The sequence below is a fragment of the Dendropsophus ebraccatus genome, chromosome 7 (assembly GCF_027789765.1).
Source record: "Dendropsophus ebraccatus isolate aDenEbr1 chromosome 7, aDenEbr1.pat, whole genome shotgun sequence".
Taxonomy (NCBI): Eukaryota; Metazoa; Chordata; class Amphibia; order Anura; family Hylidae; genus Dendropsophus; species Dendropsophus ebraccatus.
The window spans coordinates 110,018,242-110,041,264 of NC_091460.1; the positions used below are offsets into that span (position 1 = coordinate 110,018,242).

At 40.7% G+C, this 23,023-nt stretch overlaps 1 long non-coding RNA gene across 1 annotated transcript; it reads right to left on the reverse strand.

The window, feature by feature from the left end:
- Positions 1-16,146: 16,146 nt before the first annotated feature.
- LOC138796959 (uncharacterized) lies at positions 16,147-20,681 on the reverse strand. Its single transcript, XR_011363858.1, has 3 exons — positions 20,530-20,681; positions 17,589-17,901; positions 16,147-16,228 (listed from the first exon to the last, which is right to left on the reverse strand). It is a non-coding gene; the product is annotated as an uncharacterized lncRNA (long non-coding RNA).
- Positions 20,682-23,023: the final 2,342 nt, after the last annotated feature.

Consider the following 23,023-nt stretch of genomic DNA (forward strand, 5'->3'; position numbering starts at 1 on the left):
TTTACCTTACTTATTAATCATATAGTCTAAAAACGAGTGTTGCACTAAGGGCAAGAGTCAGGAGAAGCACTGTAGGGACAGAGTGGATCCAGATTATTATGCCTGGAGAGTTGAAAAGAAACCATTGTAGGGCCAGCAGGCATACAGAGCTCAAAATTGCCAACCACAAGAAGGCACCTGGATCAACTGCCCTCATTGGTAAGCATCCCATTGCCCTACTTGTCTGCGCACACAAACTATTTAACAGACAAGAGGTGGTGAGTTGACTGGTTTTTGTACCTAATTATATACAGTCAGTAACAACAAGGATTGTTCACATTTTTAACTATTGCACAATTGTTATTGTAACCTACTGTATATGCACTAAGAAGCTATGTTCCCACAAAGTTTTTTCCTGTCCGTTTTTTATTTTTAAAAATAATGTCCGGCATTTCACTGTTTGGCTGTCCATCAGTGCAATGACGACTGTTGGTTTATTTTTCTAGTTTGGGTTACTAATTGCCCTTTGGTGTGTCTTTAATTGAAAAGTCCATTGAATTAAATAGGAAAGATGGTAAAAAAAGAGGAATTGTGTGTGAACAATTAAAAAATAATGTCCGTTGTTTGCAATAGACGTTCGCAAATAATCGCCATGATTATTATCTTGATGTCCATGCAGACAATGTCCGTTATTTACACACTGTGTGCATTGGGTGGCCGTCATTCCATTGACTGTAATGCACTGCATTAAGGTCAATTAAAATGCAGTAAGAACAGACATCTTTTTAAAAAGAAAAAGACGCTTTTGTGGAATATATTTGTAAGCCATATTTTGCGAAAGAATTTGCAACTTTTGTGTTTTATGGGTTAAAAAAAAAACTGCTCTCCTATTTTTTTGTTGTGTAATTCTCAAATTTTTCATCATACTGACCTGAGACTATATTAGTAAAATGGCATACTATGATAACTTTAGTTAAAAAAAAAAAAAAAAATTAGGGCCAAAATCTTCAGGACATGTTGTCACAGGATTCCAACATAGTCATTTCAAATCTTGGCACAATCTTGGCATGAATAGCAGACGTAATAATAATAACTATTATAAGAGGCAAACATATGAAAAAAGTGATTAGTCTGCTTTCCTGCCATTAGAGAGCAAATGAAGCTGAACAAATAAGAAGGAAAGCAAGCAAGCCACAGAGCAGAGAATGAATTAGAGATGTCAAAATTTTTGAAGAATAGTTGCCTTAGGATAATTGTAAGTGCACATGTACTGTATGCTTCAATACATAGCAGTACTGTTTTCCTATGCAAATGAAGACAGCCAAAGAACATATTTTTTTCATTATACTTCCAACTGAACCCGAGCAATAGACCCCCAGTTGTGCTACTAATGCCTATTTTTGTAAACAAGAGATATACTATTCATTTCAATTTTGTTACATCTGACGCAATGTTGTAATGATATTACCCACTTAAAAGTGGTGTACCCCAAGGGCCAGCACTGGGTTCCCTTCTGTTTAACTTGTTTATTAATGATATTGCGGATGTAATTAAAAGCAATGTTTCTATCTTTGCAGAAGGCACCAAGCTTTGTAGTACAGTACAGTCTATGGAGGATGTGGAAATGTTACAAGCTGACTTGGACACACTGAGTGGGCATCTACTTGGCAAATAAGGTTCAATGTAGATAAATGTAAAGTTATGCACCTGGATACTAATAATCCACATGCATCATATGTCCTGGGGGGAGTTATATTGGGAGAGTCGCTGATGGAGAAGGATCTGGGTGTACTTGTAGATAATAGACTACAGAACAGCACACAATGTCAGTCAGCTGCTTCTAAGGCCAGCAGGATATTGTCATGCATTAAAACCGACATGGACTCTTAGGGAGAAGAGTATAATATTGCAGCTTGATAAAGCTTTGGTGCAGCCTCATCTGGAATATGCTGTCCAGTTTTGGAACCCGATTCATAGAAATAATAAGGGGAATGGAGAATCTTGGAGGATGGATTAAAAGAATTAAATTAGTTTTGTCTGGTGAAGAGACATTGAAGGGGAGATATGATTAACTTTTGTATATATATATATATATATATATATATATATATATATATATATATATAAGACAAGGGGGCATGCTGAGGTTCAATCTCAGGAGGCGTGAAGCCTTTCTTACCATGAGAACAGTGAATGGCTATGTTCACACAACGTCAAAAATAGAGAAAAAGCAGACTACAATGGCAATGCATTGAAGTCAATGGGAAGACGGACGTCCAATGCACATAGTATATTGAATAACGGACGTTTTTGCTGCGGACTTCAAAATAATGAACATGATTATTTTTTTCGGATGTCTTTTGCAAACAGCGGATGTTTTTTATTAGGAGTTCACGCAAAGTTTTCCTTTTTTTTCACCGTTCTTTCTCTGTCTTTACTATTAAATTCAATGGACTTTTCAAATAAGACACAACCGAAGGCCAATTAGTAACCCCAACTACAATAATGTACAAACACCAGTCAAGGCGAGGCCAGACTGCTAAATAACGTCTGTCATTTTTGCCTTAAAATAACGGACGGCATTTTAAACTGAGCTGAAAAAAACGTTGTGTAAACATAGCCAATCTGTGGAGCAGTCTACCCCAGGATCTGGTCACCACAAAAACAGTAGATGGCTTAAACACAGGCTTAAACAGGTTCTTAGATGACCAAAATAACCTAACTGCATATGTATAGAATCTACCTCCACCCCCTTCCCTTCCTCTATCCTCTCGTTGGTTGAACTTGATGGACATGTGTCTTTTTTTTAACCATATTATGTAACTATATACCTAAGCTTCTTTACCTACAAGAGTTAAAACTACAGTTGAGCAAACTTCTAGCTTGCTCAGGATTGAACCCGAGCGTGCGACCGGTTGATTACCGGTGGCTGCAGAAGTTTGATGAATCCCTAGGGAGTCCGGGAAAATGCTGCATGCTCGGGTTCGAATGTTTGGCTCAACTCTGGTTGAATCATTTTAAAAATTGGACCCAAATTGCCTTAAATATTGGCTGGTTTACACAGCAGCATTTGGCTCAGTATTTGGCATCAGTAGTAAGCCATAATGAGAATTGGAACCTACGGAGAGAAAAATATAACGGAAAGATTGATATTTTTTCTGTTTTGGACCCACTCCTGGTTTTGACTTACAAATACTAATGCAAATTAGTGAACTGTGTCAAACCAGCCTTACCTGTTTAATAAGGAATACAATATCATGACCTGCAAAATATTCTTAGTCTAAGGAAAAGTCAGCCACTTAGCAGTATATAAATAGGCAATACCTTAGGGCATCCACCTTCTGCAGCCACTGGTAATCAAATGCTGCACACTCAGGTTCGGACTGTTTGCTCATCTCTAGACAAAAATCACACACGTTTTTCTTAGACAGATTGATACAATTTGGCCCCTGTGTTCTCCGACTCTTCTCCCCTCGTCTTTCCTTCCATTGGATGACCCCTATATACCATTGAGACTGAATACCTGCGCCCAACTATTTGCTGGGATTACCCCTGGTCCAGTGACCCTTTCTTGGTTAACAATCGTACTTCCATTGGATGTACAGATGTAACCATCGCCAGAGATCTGATGTTGGCTAGTACAGTCCTTACACTGCTCGATGCACCAGAATATCATTTCCACTTATGCATAGATGCAGTGCTTCCTGACTGAAAAAGAAATCACTGCACAGATCACATGACGTGCCTCCTCCCTAAGGCTGCAGCACCAATCCACCAAACCACGGCATGTGATCTGTCCAGTGATCTATCTTCCAATGAGGAAGCAAAGCTGTTTGCATGTCTCTATCTGTTTAAGCGGCCATACACCTTAAACTTGTGCCGAACCAGCCACTCATGTAAGTCTATGGTGTATGGGGCCCCTGCAATCAACCACAGACAGATGATGTTAGTAGTCATAGGGGTCGGCCGCGATGGAAAATCACAGCTGAACCCTTTGTTCAGAAGGAGATAAGCCACAGTGAAAGCACTCTCACTGTGGCTTAACCCTCCCCATAGAGAACACTAAAGTGTTTTTAGCCGTGCCGTGACGGGCAGCGTGCGAGAGTTATAACTGATGGGTAAACAATCGTATCTCCACCTTTACTGCTACCAGTTCCATCTACCAAGAACAAGGAGAGGTGGGTATAGTAAGTCTGAGCCTTTTTTAAGTTGACGGTGAATATGTGTATGTGTACAGTGCAAAAATATCATACCAAACATGTACCACATACAAGTGTCCATCAAGTTCAACATCAGTCCCCCACTTTCCTCTTTTTTTAGATAAAAGACTAAATTGCCGAAAAAATTCTCACAATTGGTACTGCCAATCTACTGTCCGATCTACTAAAATATAACTGTCTACTGCTTGCAATAAAAACCATAAATTAACATACACGCCCATTGGCAGGCCTTTTGGTCATATTGCATACCTGAAAAATGGGGTTCAAAAAGTCCCATCCACCCCAAAATAGTACAGATAAAAAGATCACCACACAAAAAAATCCAAAATGTTCTCACAGCTCCAGAAATGGAAAAATGAAAATGTGAAGGGAAAAAGGGCAGGAATGTAAAGACGTAAAGCATTTTATTTTGTTTTTAATCTTTAAGAGGAGTTAAAGCGACTCTGTACCCACAATTGTGAAGGTGGCCATGAAATGGTTATTACTTTGGGTAAAAACATTGTAATCCTTAAAATGGCTTCAGCCTTGTAACTGCGTCTAGAAGAAGGAGAGGAATGCTGGCAGCACGCCGATGAGAATAGCACCATGAACCCACATCGTAGCCATAACACAGACATAAGAACAAGACACTTTTTATAAACAATATACTGTATGGTAAACACCACGTTGTGCCAGCCTGACTGCGCAGGACAGGAAGACACTGACCATCTATGGACTGACCTATCAGAGTGTGACATGTATATGTCTTGTGACTTGAAACCCCACCTGTATTAAAAGCTATATATTAAGGAGGTTATACCGTCTTTTTGCCTGGTGTCATGTCCTCGTCGCTAGCACTCAGCTTACCAATTTGGACAGGGATAGTCACTTGGAAATAAGGCAGATGAAAAGCAAATCTCGCCATGAAACAATCTGACCCCTTCCCCCCCCCAAACCACTTGTACCTTCGGATAGCTGCTTTTAATCCAAGATCTGTCCTGGGGTCCGTTTGGAAGTCGATGCAGTTGTTGTCATAAAAAACTACTTTTAAACTTGCAGCCCTGGCTAAAATTGGCATGGACTAGAGTGTCTATGCCCTAGGCTTGCAACGCCTCTCCATCCCTCCTCCCCGCCCACCTCATCATTAGGAACGCCCCATGAACAATTTCTCCTATTCATCACCTGTGTGAACACTGCACATGGGCTGGATCGTTCAGGCATCTGTGCAGTGTTCAGGTGAGGAACAGGAAAAATCCTGCCAGAGGGGCGTTCCTGGTGATGAGGAGGGTGGGGAGCCATTGCAATTCTAGGGCGGACACACACTGTAGGTCACGCCAATTTGCCACAGGGCTACAAGTTTAAAAGTTCTGAGTGAAGAGGCCACCCCCCACCCCGCAAAGCCAGAAGACAGGCTGGGAGCTTAAAGTGTAACTAACGTTATAACTTTCAAAATCTAAATCAACAGTATATGTGAAATAAAGCAAGTTTGCAATTTACATTCATTATTTTTTTGTTGTTATAATGCTGTAAAACAAAGCTGAACTTACCAGAAATCCAGGTCCAATCTCCTGAATGCAGATTTGTAGTCTTGTGCTGGTTGAAAAAAAACAGACTAAACACAGGAATTCCAGTCAGTACAGAGAATCACGGCTCAATGTGTCCATCAATCACATGACTGTCTTCTCTGTAAACGGTCAGGTGGCCTGGGAAACACTGGACTTTCTGTTTTCTGTCAGAAAACAGGAAGTGCTGTGTTTCCATGATAACTAAAAAAAAAATAATGATTGTAAATTGCAAACTTGCTTTATATCACATCTACTGTTAATTTAGGTTTTGAAAGTTACAGGTACACTTTAAGTAAACACTACAAGCATGTGGATGAGTTTCCAGATTCTACCATCTCTTTCACATGGAAAATTACCCGTAATGCAGGTTATAAAATCAGTATAAAGAAATTTTCTGTGATTTTTTCAAATTTTGCAAATTTTACGGCTCTAATATATAAAGGTGAAATCCATGGTTAAGCAACATAACCAACAACAAAATCTGCATGTAACACATGTACAGTATAATCTTACTTCAAATTTGCAGAGGGAATCTGTAGTGGATTTGAAGTACAATAACAAATTTGCTAGCCCTAGGTATTTGAAGGTAAAATATTGCCAATTTATATAACCATGTACTGTAAGTTTATTAGAATTAGCAACTAAAGATAAGTGAACTTTTCAGAAGTTCGGTTGGGCATATTCGCCAAACTTTAAAGCAAAGTTTGGGTTCAGTTAAGAACTTTTTTTTAATTTAATATAATTTTCATTATTTTATTAAGCAGTTGGATACAGTTAGTTTCTTGTATGCTACAGGCATCACATCTATTTACCCCGCCAACTTGTTTTCTGTATATTTACATATTAGAAAATGTTTTTGAGTAAAAACATGCTGTGATAAGTAACTATACACAAAAAAGCTGGGGGGGTAGAAAGCAATAGGTGATCCTCGCATATGCTGATTGCTTTCTACCCTGTCAGCTTGTTTTGTGTATATTTACACATAAGTAAATATACACAAAACAAGCTGGTGGGGGACAACGGAGACCCATAGGAGGACACCAAGCTAGTGCAGACAGGTAAGCATAGGCTCTTTTTAGTTTTTTATGTGTATTAAATTTGTTTCAGTAACAAACCAAATATTTGCAGAGTTCATAATGAATCTTAATTCGTAAGTTCGGTTTGCTCATTTCTATTGGCAACCCATGTTTCCCATACATAAAGTTTTTACAAGCTTCTTAATAATAGAAAATAATAGATACCAAACATCAATACTATTTATTGATGTTGCTGATGTCACTTTAGAACTGTTCAGTTGTGTGTTCATTGTAATGACACAGAATATTGCGGTCCTTATGTTCTTTTAAAAACGCTGTAAACATATTAAGAAATAAACATGAAATAGCATTCATGATGTAATAACTACTCTCTAGTAACTTATCAGTTTGTTTTCTTGTTAAAGACAATACCAGTGCAGTCATTCTTTAAGAATGCTGCTCCTGCTGTCCATTCTTTGCATTTCTTTGAATGGAATTTTCTGTGTTCTGAAGATAAAGCATGGAAACAACAAGTTCTAGCAGTGAGGACATTTCCTTTGATAAGTTAGCCTTTGTTTTACTAGTATAAATTAGAAATTTTTGGAGGTTATAGGTCAGTGATTTTAATTTTGTCAACCAAAGTCAAAACCATTTATGAGAGTAAATGAAATGGGCTTCTACAAAAGAGATGCCTCGCTCTGAAGTAGTTACCTAAAATGTTCAAATAATCATGAGCGGAAGACAAACAGTGGCTGCTGCTCACTGATAGTGTCATAAAGTCAGACAGGACAAGGTACCGGAGCATAATTATATATTTAGGGATACTTCCAACTAAAACGAATATACCTTAAAAGCTGCACTGCTTTATATAAGATTAGCTTAAAGAGGTTGCCCAGGAAAAATTCACAAAGTAGCAGGTCGCAGGGGGTACGACCTCTGTACCCCCAGCTGATCTCCGTATCGGGTCCCGCAGGCTCTGTTATGAATAGAGCCGTGGATCAAGCCCGCGACGCACCGCTCTATTCATTCCTATGGAGTAATGGAAAGAGCAACGAGTACGCCAGAAAAGAGCTGTACTTGTCTCTTTTCATTGGACCTGTGGCTCTGTTCATAACAGAGCTGGCAGGACCCAAAACGGAGATCAATGGAGTGTACAGAGGTCAGACCCCCCCGCAACCTCCTAGTGAATTTTTTCGTGGACAACCTCTTTAATGTAAAATTAGCTTGCTTTTTAAATCTTTGATCATTATGTGTTAGCCCTAAGAAGGTGTAAGGTTCCAGTTCCAGTTCACCGCCAGTGTATGTTGCTACGGACGGGCCTCCACTCCAATAATGCCTTCCAATTATATAAATGCAATAAAATTCAGGATCAGCGTCTGCAGTGTAATTTGTCCTTTATTTCCTTGCACATAAAATGAACATTGTCTAACATTGCATTCACCCTGGGATCAAGCCAACACGTTTCTGGTATAAATACCCTTACTCATGGCAGCTTTGTGGCTGGCATAGGGCTATTGTGGCTGATATAATGAGCATTGAGAATCAATGGATTTAGTTGGTTATAATCGGTAAGCAGCACAGACAGGACCTAGACCAGGATGCGGCCAGTGGTTATAGTACTACCCCCTAAATACTACTTTTTTTTGCCTAAAACTGTAATGAAATCTCTTGGGGAGATCAGGAGCATGAATATTCTCTTCAGGTTCCCAGAATCTTTCTTCAAGCCTGAAATTCTACCAATTCACCAATAAGAAAGCTCAAAATTGCCCACCAGAAAAACGAGGAATCCCCCAATGAGCCTTGAGTTAGAGTGGGTCCTCAGACCACCGTCAGCACCCGACTTTTGCTGAGCACCTATGGTTAAATGAGGCACTGGGATGCCTAGGATAGGGGTAGCCTAAGTTGAGAAACGTCTTGTCAGGAATGTGCAGTAGCCTGGTGTGAACTGGGCCTGGTGTTTGTTTTTTTGTGTGCCACACCGGATTGCTTCTCAGCTTCCGGCAATGCAGGAGTTAAGCTAAGAAGCTTCTGAACTTAATTATGCAGCTGTGTTGTCTGTGTGATTGACGGGTTTCTCTGCCTGCCTGCAACCTGGAAAATCAGATTGCCAGTCCAATAGGGATCTTGACCGGGCTCTTGGTCAGCATAAAACAAAGCTGAGGCACTGTCCCAGCGCTGGCTGTTTAGGTTCGTACCCTGATCCTAGCACCCCCTCTCTATTCCTGCGTTCCCCGTACCTAATCCCTCTGCTTGCTCGACTTTGTTACCTGACCTCTTGCTTGACTTTTTGACTATCTGATTGTCACCTGATTTTGTACTGAGCTGCCAGTTTAGTTCTGACCTTGCTTTTTTGACTATCCCCTTTTGTGTTTCTTTGTCTGTCTTGTTCTGTGTGCACAGATCTAGTACAGGGAACGTCTTTGTGGTTTTTCACGGCCGCCTAGGGCCGTTTGAGGAAAGTAGGTAGGGACAGTTGATGGGTTCAGCATCAGGGCTTACTGTCGTGTCTTGTCCCTGCCTCCTCTGTCCTGACACATCTACTGCAGGGAGGAACTCTTGCAGTAAGCTTTTGCATTTTTTCTTTAAAATTTGTTGTATATTTCATCCCTTGAAGGGATGTGTAAATGAAATATACAAAAATTAGAACACAAAATGCAATAGTTAGTGCAATACACATTAGAACTCCGGCAGTATGCCGCCAATTTGTGGCATACCATCGGAATTCTAATGTGTCCTGCAGTAATCTATTGCGTTCTTTTATTCAAATTTTTGTATATTTGTCCCTTGAAGGGATATGTAAATGAAATGTACAAAAATTAGAATAAGTATTTTAACAGTTGCAAAGCTTTCAAGTATCATGATTCATTTTGATGATGGAAGCTCAGATAGTCTTTAAATATTCGTGGTATAGTGCAGACACACTGACAGTACGGTAGAGCAAATATTTAAACAGCACCAGAGCATCGATCTTGATTGAGCACCCCAATGCATCATGCTCACCACTATTTATTACAAAGTTTCTTATATTCGCTGATAATATTTATCTTTGCAAGTTTGTTGTACTGTTGCCTATTTAAATTTTCTAGTTAAGATAGGAATACCTATTAATGCGGTGTCCCACCACGGGTGGTTTTTATCTCTCCTTTGTACCTCCCAAAAAGCTTCCTCTTTTCAGGTTAAATGGTGATGAAGGGTACTTTACAGTTTCACAACTAGATGTCAGTACTTTGTATTCCTATGTATTGCACAGCTGAGGAAGGTCATGGGTTAAAGGGGTACTCCAAATTACATAATTTAACAGTGCACTTACAAAGGAAAGTTATATAACATTGCCATTTACACTCATTAGGACAGCTGTAATGTTACCCGTTTTTCAAAGAATCAAAGTCCCACAGGAAGTTCTGTAGTTCAGGAAGAAGGAAACACATCACGTCTCAATGCTGTTCCACAGGTGCCATATTGAGACGTGATGTATTTCCTCTCTGTCACAGGGAAACCCGCCCCTCAACACATCCTCTGCCCGCCCCACTCCTCCTCTGCCCGCCTCACTTCTCCTCTGCCCGCCCCACTCCTCCTCTGCCCACCCAGTTTTACAATACATACTATATTATCTGTAGGGCTCCCTCCTCTGCACGATCTCAGTCTCCTCTGCTTCTCAGTCATCCTGGAGATCGGCAGCTGCCTGCAGCATCAGATGTCACAGATCTAATAGGAGGCATTTGGCACCCTTCAATGCCAGATGCCTGCTAGGAGATCACTGGTGTCTGATGCTACAGGATTCTCCTCCAGAATGACTGAGAAGCAGAGGAGACCTCGGACACCAGATTCAGCTATAACCCATAGTCCAGCAGCTGACAGCAAGCAGCAACATCTATCTGGAGCTGAAAGGGTTTGTTTCAATGCTCCCTGGAAGATCCTGGCCGAGTTTAAGCTCCTGAAAGATGTTGCTGCTTGCTGTCAGCTGCTGGACTATGAGTTATAGCTGAATCTGGTGCCCGAGGTCTCGTCTGCTTCATAAGCACAATCACCATCATCATCAAGTATCAGCATGGCATGATGGTGGGGGTTGTATGTGTGGAGTTGCACAGATTTCAGAACTACTACCACCATCATTGTCTCTTGGACAAGATGCTGGTAGTAATTTTTCAAGCTGTGCAACTGCAGGTTGCACAGCCACAACCCTCAGCATCATGCCATATTAAAAGTAGACAATGGTGGCTGCAGTTTTTATTCACTGGACACCCAAATAAGGGGGCTTGGTTGTCAGTATTTACCATTACTGCTTGTGTAGGGGACTAACCTGTGCAGTGGGAGGGGAATAGATGGAGGGAGGCGGGGAATAGAAGAGCTAGGGATGGGGGGCGGGGTTGTGGGCATGTTTGTGGGTGGGAGGAGGAAGTGGGAGGTTTACAGAGACAGGCCAAGGAAACAAGGCATTGTGGGGACTGTAGGAATATGCAGCACACAGACACTGGTCCAAACAGGAAGCTGGAGATGTAATCAGCAGTAACAGAGAACAGGGGGCAGCGGGCAGCGAGAGCAGCCAGAGTGGGAAGAAATGTGACAGAGAGGAAGCCAGTAACCATCCCCCAGTGTGTGAGTAGTTTAGATTTTACAGGAGGTGCCCGGAGTACTCCTTTAATGTTTTATATGTACCATGTGTTACTAGTGACCAATAGGAGGTGCTCTCTGCTTCTAACTTATTATTTTTCTTCTTTCTTATGCGCACACTCATCCCTACCACTCACAAGGAAGTTCACTTTAGGCCCCTCTAGGGGGAGACACTGGTGGAGGAAGTGCAGTCTAAGTTCTTACCATATTCTCAGAGAGGGAAGATGCAAAAACCTACTGTTCCTGCTGTAGTTAAGCCATGGCCTGAATGCTGCCAGGACCCCTGACAGGGACAGAGGCAGTCTAGTCTAGAGTGTGTACAGATGCAGCTAGAAACAACCATTTCCTTTACTTCTATCACTATGTTCAGTATGTAGTGCTAAGCACTTTACAGGGGGAGAAGTCCAGGGACACCCTAACCCATGCCGAGACCATGTCTAAAAAGCACAGGGCAGTATTCTGAACACAAGAGGAACTAGCCTGGATAGGCCAAAGCTACCATAAAGAAGGTCTACGTATCCTATCTCGCAGTGCAGGTAACTGGTACCCCTGGACACTTATCTACGTGCAGATAACCACGCTGGGGCTTGTAGTACCCTGACAGGACGGGTCACTCGACACTGTAGGGCACAAGTTGGTCAGACACAGTGTAAACACAACAGTACAAGTGTCTCACTATAGAGTATTTCTCCAAGTTCCGGCAGAGTACATTGCTACACTGGGTTAGGGCTTTGACAAACTCTTCTCCTCTACTCAACTCTCCAAGCACTGTTGCCACTACCTCTCTTCTACTCTACTTCCCTAAGCACTTTCTCAAGCACAACAAGTTTCAGCATTAAAGTCTATGACAAAGATTTATCTATTCTACAAAAGTATATTGTACTACTGAAGAACTTTACAGTAAAGCTGTTCTATTTTTACAACACTGGGACTCTGTCATACTTTGTAAACACCAGCACCCATACACACCAACCATACACCTTGGGTTATTTTTTTTCTTTCTGTGGGTGGCAGTACTGATAGTCCGACTCGGTCAGTTGCCACTCAGGACTACTGAGACAAGAGCCCAAGGAACCCACTACAACCCGGCAGGTCACCAACCATTTGGGGACCACAGCCAGCCACATAACAAAGCAGGTACCAACATCACACCTGTGTGCTGGACTAGCACTGGCGTCACAACAATACCATCTATGACAGAGCTGACATAACAATACCTATACCTGTACTTCACCACATTAAACCTAAGCAAAATTTAAAATGAGCACTGTGATTTCAACAAACATAGCAGAAATCAATAAGACTAGAAGATGCTTTGTAATAAATCTTTTTAGAGAAAAATATTTTCCTTATCTATCAGACTCATTTACTCCTTTCTAAACCTATCATTCATTTTTAAAAACTGCCGAAACCTTCTGGGATTTCTCACTCAGGGATCACGTTATGTGCTGCCTATAGAAGAAGGGAAGAGGAAAGAGCTGCATAGTGAGCTAGTGTTAGAAATATCTAGTAAGTCCTCTATCTCATACCAGCTCACAGAGCTCAGCAAAGCTGTTTAGTACCCTCAATGCCAAATTGCTTCTGATCATGGGCTATAGAAAAACACAACAATCACTAAGCTCAAGGAGATTAGCAAAAAAGTTCTATGGAGTACTCACTCAAGAGTCTCCATTGATACATTGCCCATGAAAAATTTGAATATGCAAAAACAGGTTCCATGGAGCCTCAGTTACGAATCTAAAAACAGGGGAATAGACAGATATCCCTCCAGGGAATGAACTCCATTGCTAAGGGGTGCCTCCCAGGGATGTGCTATAGTGTTATAGGGGAGCAGGATCTCCTCTTCTGCAATTTATTTGTTGAGAAATTATTGATCATTTACAGGCTTCTTGTCTAATAAAAGCTCAATTCAGAGTCAGCATGGCTTATTACATCAATAGGTTCCAGCATGAAAAAAAAACTGGTCTTAAAATGAAATGTCAGGAGAAAAAAATGTTTTAATTGTTATAAAAGCAATTGCCCTTTAATGAAAATCATTTTATATGGTTAGAAAATGTCAAATGATACCATGCGCTATAAATGATATGTATTGGTCGTGCTGCACCACCAACATTCATAATACTTAAGCAGGTCAGTGTCTCTCAGTTACGTTGCCTAGTATATGTCCTCGCTTCCTCATGCATATTATAGTCTAAACACAGTAATCATAATCCACATTATGTCATAATACAGGATTATTTCAGGAAAAGTAGACATAAGCAAACTTTAAAAGTTCAGTTCGGCAGGGTTTGACGAACTTTATCTTTAAGAAAAGTTTAGGTTTATCTGAACCAAACCTTAAAGAAAATTATACTAAAGCAGCTAAACAATTGCAGACGTTTAGCTGTTTAACCCCAGGCCAATATCGACCACTAATTGTATTTTGCAATGACAGGCTAAATTTTTTCATAAAGTACACTGGAAAACCAGAAAAAAAAAAAATGTGTGGTGGAAATGAAAAAACAAACAAACGCATTTTGTTTATTTGGGGGGTATTTGTTATTACACCATTTGCCCTGGGGTAAAACTGACTTGTTATATATGTTCCTCGAGTTGTTACGACTAAAACGATATGTAACATGTATAACTTTTATATTATGAGATGGCCTGTAAAAAATTCAAACCATTGTTAATATATGTTCCTTAAAATCGCTCCATTCCCAGGCTTATAGCGCTTTTATCCTTTGGTCTATGGGGCTGTGTGAGGTGTCATTTTTTGCGCCATGATATTTACTTTCTATCGGTACTTTGATTGCACATAAGCGTATTTTTGATCGCTTTTTATTACAATTTTTCTGGATTTGATGCGACCAAAAATGCACCATTTTGAACTTCTGGGGTTTTTTTTTGCGCTGACGCCGTTTACCGTGCAAGATCAGGAATATGATAAATTAATAGTATGGGTGATTACGCACGCGGCGATAGCAAACATGTTTGTTTATTTATTTATTTGTTTACTTTTATTTATTACATGTGAAAAGGGGGGTGATTAAGACTTTTATTAGGGGAGGGGGCTTTTTATTGACAACATCACTTTTTTTTTCTTTTACACTGAATACAACAGGTGAGCACTTTTTTCTTGTTTTCTATGTGTATAAAATTGTGCGCTTCCATCTTGAACCATGCTCTTTCTGAACTTTGCAAAAAGCAAACTTCTTGTAAAGTTTGTAACAAAACTCGTTTCTTGAAGTTTGGTTCCCTCGTCTCTATTTAAAAGTACTTAATGCTTTAATTTACTAAGCAAATGAAAAGTTTGGTCCCACTCCTAGTGGACAAAAAGTGTAATTAGAGATTAAACTGCTAATAGCATGAAACTTACCTGCAGTGTCAGTGCCCTGTTCGCGATAGGGACATAGCAGATTAGATTCATTTAACCTGCTGCTAGTTTCCATTAAACTTTGACTTTTACAGTTAGGGCCCTATTACACAGAGCAATAATCGGCCAAATCAGGCCGATTCGGATGATTATCGCTCCGTGTAATGGAGACAAAGATCAGCCGATGACAACGCTCATTAACTGATCGTGTCTTTAGGTCTGGACCTAAAATCATTGGTGGCCAGCAGCACATCCCTACGTGTAATAGTGATCTGCGCCTGACGGCTAATAATTGAATACACTGTTATACATTACCTTTATACGCTCCCAGTCTTCTTCTGCCTCTGCTTCCTTCCCAGTGGCTGCAGCTTCAAAACAGGCTCTGAGCTGACAGGCCGCTCATCCAATGACTGGCTGAGCAGCCTGTCAGCTCAGACAAGCTGCTCGCAAGCTGCAGCCAACGTTAACGATTATTGAGCAGTGTAATAGGCTCAGTGAACAAGTAACAGATCGGCACTCTGTTACATTATTGATCAGCCTGTCCCTTAGACTTGATTTCATGAAATGATTTGTTTCCTGTAGTAAGAAAAAAAAATCTGAATCAGTTCCTACTTCTTTATTCTGTGTCCCCATTGCTAACAAATACACTATTGAATTGAATGGTGGTGTATGTGGATTTTTTTTTTCTCTATATAAGGATGCATGCCCCCATGCTCAAAGCACTGACTGTTGGTGTTCCAATAATTATCATATCTATTCAGTTCCCAATAGCAGTAATAAGAGCCTTCTATTGCTGTCACTGCAGTGCATGCTCCTGAAATGACTACAAAAAATGCTGGAAACTGAGGGCACCAGCGCGCGCGCTGAGAGATGAGACCAACACCCATAGAGAATGACAGGAGAGTCCAGCGCCGGGCTGCAGCGGCTGAGATCTTCATCACCCGACCACCTCCAGAAGCGGGACCCGGCGGGATTAGGTGAGTATAGGGGGCTCTAACGGGGGGTCGGGAGCCTGTCACCCCGGCACGGGGGGTGACAGGTTCCCTTTAATAAACATTGCTCCACCAGTGGCAAAGATGCTGAACAGACATCCGTCCACCAGCAGCAAAGATGCTGAATAGACATCTGTCCACCAGCAGCAAAGATGCTGAATAGACATCCCCCCAATTACAATAATTTTTAAAACTCTAAATAGCACATGGACATAAATAAAGACTATAAAAAAAAAATCTAAATCAAAATGCAAAAAAAAAAAAAAAACACCCTGTAATGCCCGAGCATTGTGACACCAAAGGAATACTTTTTATTTTCTGGCTCCTAAATATACAACAAAATTTAATCATATCCCAGGTTAGATTAAAAAATAAACTCAGATTCCAGAAGAGAACTCCCTCCCCCCCCCACACACACACACATACACACCCTATTTATCCTTTCTCCTGACATCAGGAACTTGTATGTGTAGCTGCACTAAGGGTCCTATTACGCGTCTGACATGGGGCTCTGCAATGATCCAAACAAGTCCAGATTAGCAAGATCGATGCTTGTTTGCAGTGCCTATTCATGGCACAATTAATCAAGTATCCAGATCGCACCAACAACCCTTGTATTGTACAGATTAAAATCCTTAAAGTGTCACTGTCGTTATAACTTGCAAAATCTAAATCAACAGTACATGTGATATAAAGCAAGTTTGCAATATACATTCATAATTTTTGTTGTTATCATGCTGTAAAACAAAGCTGTACTTACCAGAAATCCAGGTCCAGTCTCCTAAAGGCAGATTTTTAGACTTGTGCTGGTTGGAAAAAACAGACTAAATACAGGAATTCCGGCCAGTACAGAGAGTCACGGCTCAATATGTCCGTCAATCACAGGAATGCCTTCTCTCTGTGAGCGCTGAGATAGCCTAAGATACATAGGACTTCCTGATTTCTGACGGTTTCCTGTTTTTTGAGAAAAGAGTCAGAAAACAGGAAGTGCCGTGTTTTTCATGATAACTAAAAAAAAAAAATGAATGTAAATTACAAACTTGCTTTTTATCACATCTACTGTTGATTTATATTTTGAAAGTTATAACGACAGTGACACTTTAAGTCTTTCCTGATATGTTTCATGCCTCACACCTAGAGAGAGACCAGAGACCTGTAGGAGTACACTGGGGAAGCACGGACAGGTGGGCATACCTGTTGTTTTTGTCTTTTTATGTGTATTTTATTGTGCAGCAGCCATCTTTACCATCTTATTCTGAACTTTGCTAAAAGTTTGATTGGGTAGCAACCGGAACCAAACTTTTTGCAAAGTTCAGAACAAATCTAGGTCTGTAAGATTTGGTTCTCTGATCTCTAGAAATCACCTAAACCTCATCCTCAAACACTGTGGTGCACCCCATAATCAGCGCAGAACACCAGGTAAATGGCCTGTGCTGGCATATCCTCCTTTTACCAAATGGCGTCCAGGAACCTCATTCCTGGTGGCATCAGCTTTAAGAACTTAAGCATTTTTAAACACACAAAAATTGTTACACAGACTTGACTAAAAAAAACTAAAATCTACAGTCGCCGGCCATGATCCCCTGCTGCCACTTGAGCGGGCAGAGAAGGCACTTTCTTGTGTCAAGGCATCATTTTTTTATAAAAAGAAATACAATTACAGTGCATAAAGATATTATCTATACCGCTATGCTCTGTGACATTTCCTATCAAATATTCATCATTATAGATTACTAGAATTTGAAACGGTGCCCAGAATTCCCTTTGTCCTTAAGCTAAAATACATTTGTCTTTCATTAAAGTCTAACTCTATGCATAAACTAAAAATGTTGCTTTTAACCAGACATGATCAGCTCCATTCTTTCCATTACCTGGGCTGGTCAAGAGATCCAATGCAAAAATCATCCCCGTCCCGCCTCTCAAGATGCACTTGGGGCAGCTCTTCAGCTCTCCTGCTATCCTCCATTATAGTTCAATTGAAGTCTGAGTGGCAGGCAATAGTGAGCGTAGTAGCCCCTTGAAATCAAACGAGTGCTGCAACCCAAATAATTCACAGGTTTCTTGTCCAAAAAGTTGTGTTGTGTAAAGTCATCACTTACAGCTTTGGTCGATATAATTGAGAGCCCTGAATATTCCAAGAACCTTCCAGGACATTCTATAAAGAAGAAAATTGACTGGAGAACCCTATAAAAATAAATATAAAAATAAAAATAAAGAAATCACCAAAAAAGAAAGTATAGACCGCGATGGACACTATAACAGCAAAACGAGGAGTGGTGGTCTGCATGAGAAAAGACTAGAGATGAGCAAATCTACAGTAGGAATGAAGTGAACGCTTCATTCCTATTTGCATTCTGCTCATCAGGCTGTGGGCTTTGAAGTCTGCTCCGCTCTGTAACGTTCTTCCTCAGGTGCTAGGAAAAGATGGAAACTGGGTGGTAAAAGGTGATTACACCCTTACCATCTGGTCTGACTGGCTCAGCTGCCATGTCTCAAGAGGTAGTGACCTGGCGTGTCCTCCAGGAAAGCCTATCTCCACCATAAGAAATATCTTGTGAAGAACGGAGACTTCTTAAACAACACCCTTAGGGATAGGTGGTCATGTGGCACAGTAGGCTCATGTTCACCAATCCTATTGCTACTTGCGGTACAGGAGGGGAGATTATTGTTGCTTGGGGGCACAGAAGGGTAGTTATTATTACTTGAATCATTAAGCAGTCTTCATGTGGTAATGTTGCTGATAATATTTAGTCACTATGGGGCACATGTATCAAGGCAAAACTGCGTACTTTTTTGCGGAAAGGGGCGATTTGCGAATATTTTATTCGCAAAACGGCCATTTGCGAATAAAAAATTCGCAAATCGCCCCTTTCCGCCGGGAAGGCGGGGAGGGTGTGTGGAGGGGGCGGAACTGGGGGCGCGGACTCAGAGTCCGCGCGATTTATAATTTTTAACACTAAAAGATACGCCGAAAACCTACTCCACCTTTCAGGTGGCGTAGGTTTTCGGCTGTGCGCACTGACGCGCACGGGATTTATGTAGAGGAAGTACGCCTCTACATAAATCTCCGTAGCGCCAGAGATGCGGGGACATTTATAAGTCCGGCGTAAAAACCGCCAGACTTAATAAATGTTCCCCTGAGTGTTGGTAATATGTGGTCATTGTGTAACAGTATTAGATGGTGTTTATATGATGTTGGCCTTGGTACAGTGAGCTTTGTTCAATAGTAGTATGGTGGTAATATGTATGGCAATAATATTTTGTATGGTGGTATTTTTTGGTAACTGTATGACTATCATATAGCAGTATATGGTTGGCTGTGTTAATACTGTTATATGTTTTGCAAGCTAAACTTTCTTACTTATGCTTTTTGTAGAGCACACATGACAGTTTGCAAGGAGAAATCTTACATAAACCACCAGAATCAGTATCTGTAGAGAGGAAAGGAGATTTTTTGGAATGTATCAGTGTCTGCAGAAACAAATAAGTACAGGAAGAAAGCGATGCTAGTACATGACATCTAGTGAAGGAAGAAACATTCTGGACATGCCAACATGAGAAGTCTAAAACTAGAAGCAGGATGCAAAATGCATATCCAGTATGAAAATAAAGAAAGAAATGGAGACTACATCTTGCAGTAGACATTTTATGTATCCCTTTCATTTGTCAATCTACAGACAGACCTATATGAGGTTGTATTTCTTGCAATACACCTTGGGGGAGATTTATCAAACATGGTATAAAGTAAACCGACTCAGTTGCCCCTAGCAACCAATCAGATTCTACTTTTCATTTTCCAAGGAGTCTGTGAGGAATGAAAGGTGGAATCTGATTGGTTGCTAGGGGCAACTGAGCCAGTTTCACTTTACACCATGTTTGATAAATCTCCCCCATTGTACTAAAGGCAGCCTGTGGCATTTGTTGATGTCAGGCAGCCCAGGAGGCCTTTTAGAGGCCTCATCAATCGTGCTGTGGGGAGCCAATCCCCCACCCCACCATCAATGCATGTATTTTAGGCCATTTAAATGCCCCAGTCAGTCTTAACAGCGACATCTAAATGGTTAAATAGCCGACATGGCATGTGCTGGGTATCAGCAACTTCCCCCAGCTACTGATAGCAGCTGGGTAGTACCATGTATAGGGTGGGCTCAGATCCTGAGCCTGCTTTTTGCACATATATTCATTTAGCAAACTTCTCCTGATATGCTGCTCTTCTCCTCCAATTGGTGACAGCTCGCTGTCTAGGTTAAACTTTTGTTCTCATATGGAGGACAAAGGGAGATTTCTACCTATGTAACGTCCACAAATAGTATATATTCCACAGCACACAGAAGTAAGGTGAAAAAAGTAGTGTATTTATTGCATCATACGTGCAGTAACAAAAAACGGCATATGGCAGGACGCAACGTTTCAATGGCCTCCACCATCATTATCGAGCATACCTCTGTAACGTGCTAGATGCCATGTTTGCACTGTCAGTAGCATCTGAAGGGTTAAATGTCAGGATAGGAGTGCAGCCCCGTCTCCCTCAACTGATGACACGGGCGCTGCTGCTGTGCCTGTGTAATCCTTGTACACCTACAGTATTGCAGTTAGCGACCGCTAAACTGGACATACATATGCGTCCATTTGTGGGAAGGGGTTAAAAGCCAACATACACAAAACAGAGAGATGCTTGAAAACACCAACAAGTATCACACTTGTCAGCAAGTCAAAAGTTGATGAAAAGAAAAACAAGTGCTTAGTGCTTAGCTCACTTCCAGTGAGATGTTGTCAACATATTTCAGAGATAATTCACATAGAAAAACTCACCGTCACTACGAGTCACAGGCTGATCTTTAGGTCAGTATATGGATACTCCCGCCACGGTGATCCAGGTGGTGCTCAATTCATAAAGTAGTCCGTATGAATATAGAAAATGAAGAAATCCTACGTAGGCTGGTAGCGAGTTCTTCCGTGATGTCCATGTCCTAACTGTCTATATGCAATAAAGGTGAAGATTTTAGGTGAAGTGCCGTTCGTGGATTTCTTCATTTTCTATATTTCAGAGATAAGCCAGAGCTTGGAGATATCACTGATACCAATGCAATGCTGCATGTAGTCAGAGGCTGACCTTAGTACCATAGATTAATGAATATATAGATGGAGTGGACCTTGGGATCTCATTCCCAATGGAGAATGGAGTTCATAGCGGTGTCAATGAGAATATAGTGCTGCTATTGTGTTAAAAAATTAAAAAGAGGTCATTCTTACCTGTCTACACTCCCCCAGTGCTCTCCTGATGCTCTCACGCGGTGAATGGCATAAACAAAAACAGGGGAAAAAAGATTGCATTCTTTTAACAGAAAAAAAAATCATAAAAACCAACTAAATATTCCCATTTACACCAGTACGTAATAAATATTAATAAAAACTAAAGCTAAAGGCCCCAAAAAAATGATGCCTCAACCAGCACTGTAGGTAGAAAAATAAAAATGTTATGGCCCTTAGAATGTGCGGAGGAAAACTGTTTTCCATTAGACCTGGCCATCCGTGCATTAATGACCTTTGGTCATGAAGGGGTTTATAACCATTGCTGCTGTTATATGTAGAAAAACAAAGTGCAAAGAAATGTATTCTGCATTATTCTGATTGCTAAGGAATCCCAGGAGGCTTAGCTACAATTTTTAGAAAAAAAAAAAAAATACAAAAGAAGTAAACTACAGAAAAGTAAATTCATACAAAAAGAAAAAGAAAAAGAAAAACTTTAAAGCAAATAATGAAGTTTTCTGTAGTAGCAAATCAATATAAAATGGTCAGCAAGAGGAATTTCAATGCTAAATGATTTGGATGAGTTTGGCTTCCTTACATTGCCCTAAATGATTTTTTATAATTTCATTTATTATATTGATTTGAAGATCTTTTCCTGTCTGCTCGGAATGTTCCAGTGCATAGCATGCATATATTATGCTATTACATTATGCACAAGTCAGTGCAGCAAGTATAAATATTACATTATTTGCTTGCTGACATGTGCAAGCATACACACATATTAAATGGATGTAGTAAGTAAAATTATCACAAGGGTATGCTACAGTTACTCCACACAGAATATACTCCACACATTTATTTCTGAGTAGCAATGCAGTATTTTTGCCATTTGTTTACATCAAGTTCTAACTCCCAACAACGCGATAACATACTGACACATTTATTGTCCAGTGGCGCCCTCTGTTGATAGGAAAGCGTCACTTTTTACCTGTCTGGACATGTCCCATTATTCTACATTCCATTCATACCTGTGAGTCCCAGTTACTTAAAATATTGTACCTGGATGTACTGGGCTGTGGCTATGATCCAGCTGATTACAGAGGGTGAGAACACATTCCCATGTAGGCAGTGTGCTTAAGAATCTGTAACTTGACACAGTGTAACACTTCGACTTAACAACCAGAATGTGACAGGTACTGGAAATGTGTCAATAATACCTCAGCAAGGTTTTCAGACAAAAAGAAAAAGTACATGAAACCTATACATTCTTATAAACATTAGAACGTGATTCATAAATGATGGTTTAAAAAATGTGGATCATTGTAATTCAGATAAAATAAAAACTGAAAAAAAAAAAAAGATGAATACGTATACATATAATTCATAAAAGTATATTAGGAACTTTTATCGGGCCTTGTATATAATCTACCTACCCAGCAAATAAGAACAAACAGAGGAATGTATACAGTATGGGGGACTACCTGCAGAGGGGTGATGTATACAGTATGGGGGACTACCTGCAGAGCGGGAGGTAGGTATGCAGTATGGGGAAAGAACTACAGACAAGGGAGGTATACAGTATGGGGGCCTAATTGCAGAGGGGGATGTATACAGTATAAGGGAAGAACTACAGAGGGGGGAGGGAGGTATACAGTATGAGGACTACCTGCAGCGGAGGAATGTATACAGTATGGGGGACTACCTGCAGAGGGAGAGGGAGGTATACAGTATGGGGACTACCTGCAGAGGGGTGATGTATACATTATAAGGGAAGAACTACAGAGGGGGGAGGGAGGTATACAGTATGTGGACTACTTGCAGAGGAGGAATGTATACAGTATGGGGGACTACCTACAGAGGGATCGGGAGGTATACAATATGGGGACTACCTGCAGAGGGGGAGGGAGGTATACAGTATGGGGAAAGAACTTCAGACAAGGGAGGTATACAGTATGGGGGCCTACTTGTAGAGGGGGATGTATACAGTATAAGGGAAGAACTACAGAGGGGGAGGGAGGGAGGTATAAAGTATGAGGACTACCTGCAGAAGGGAGAT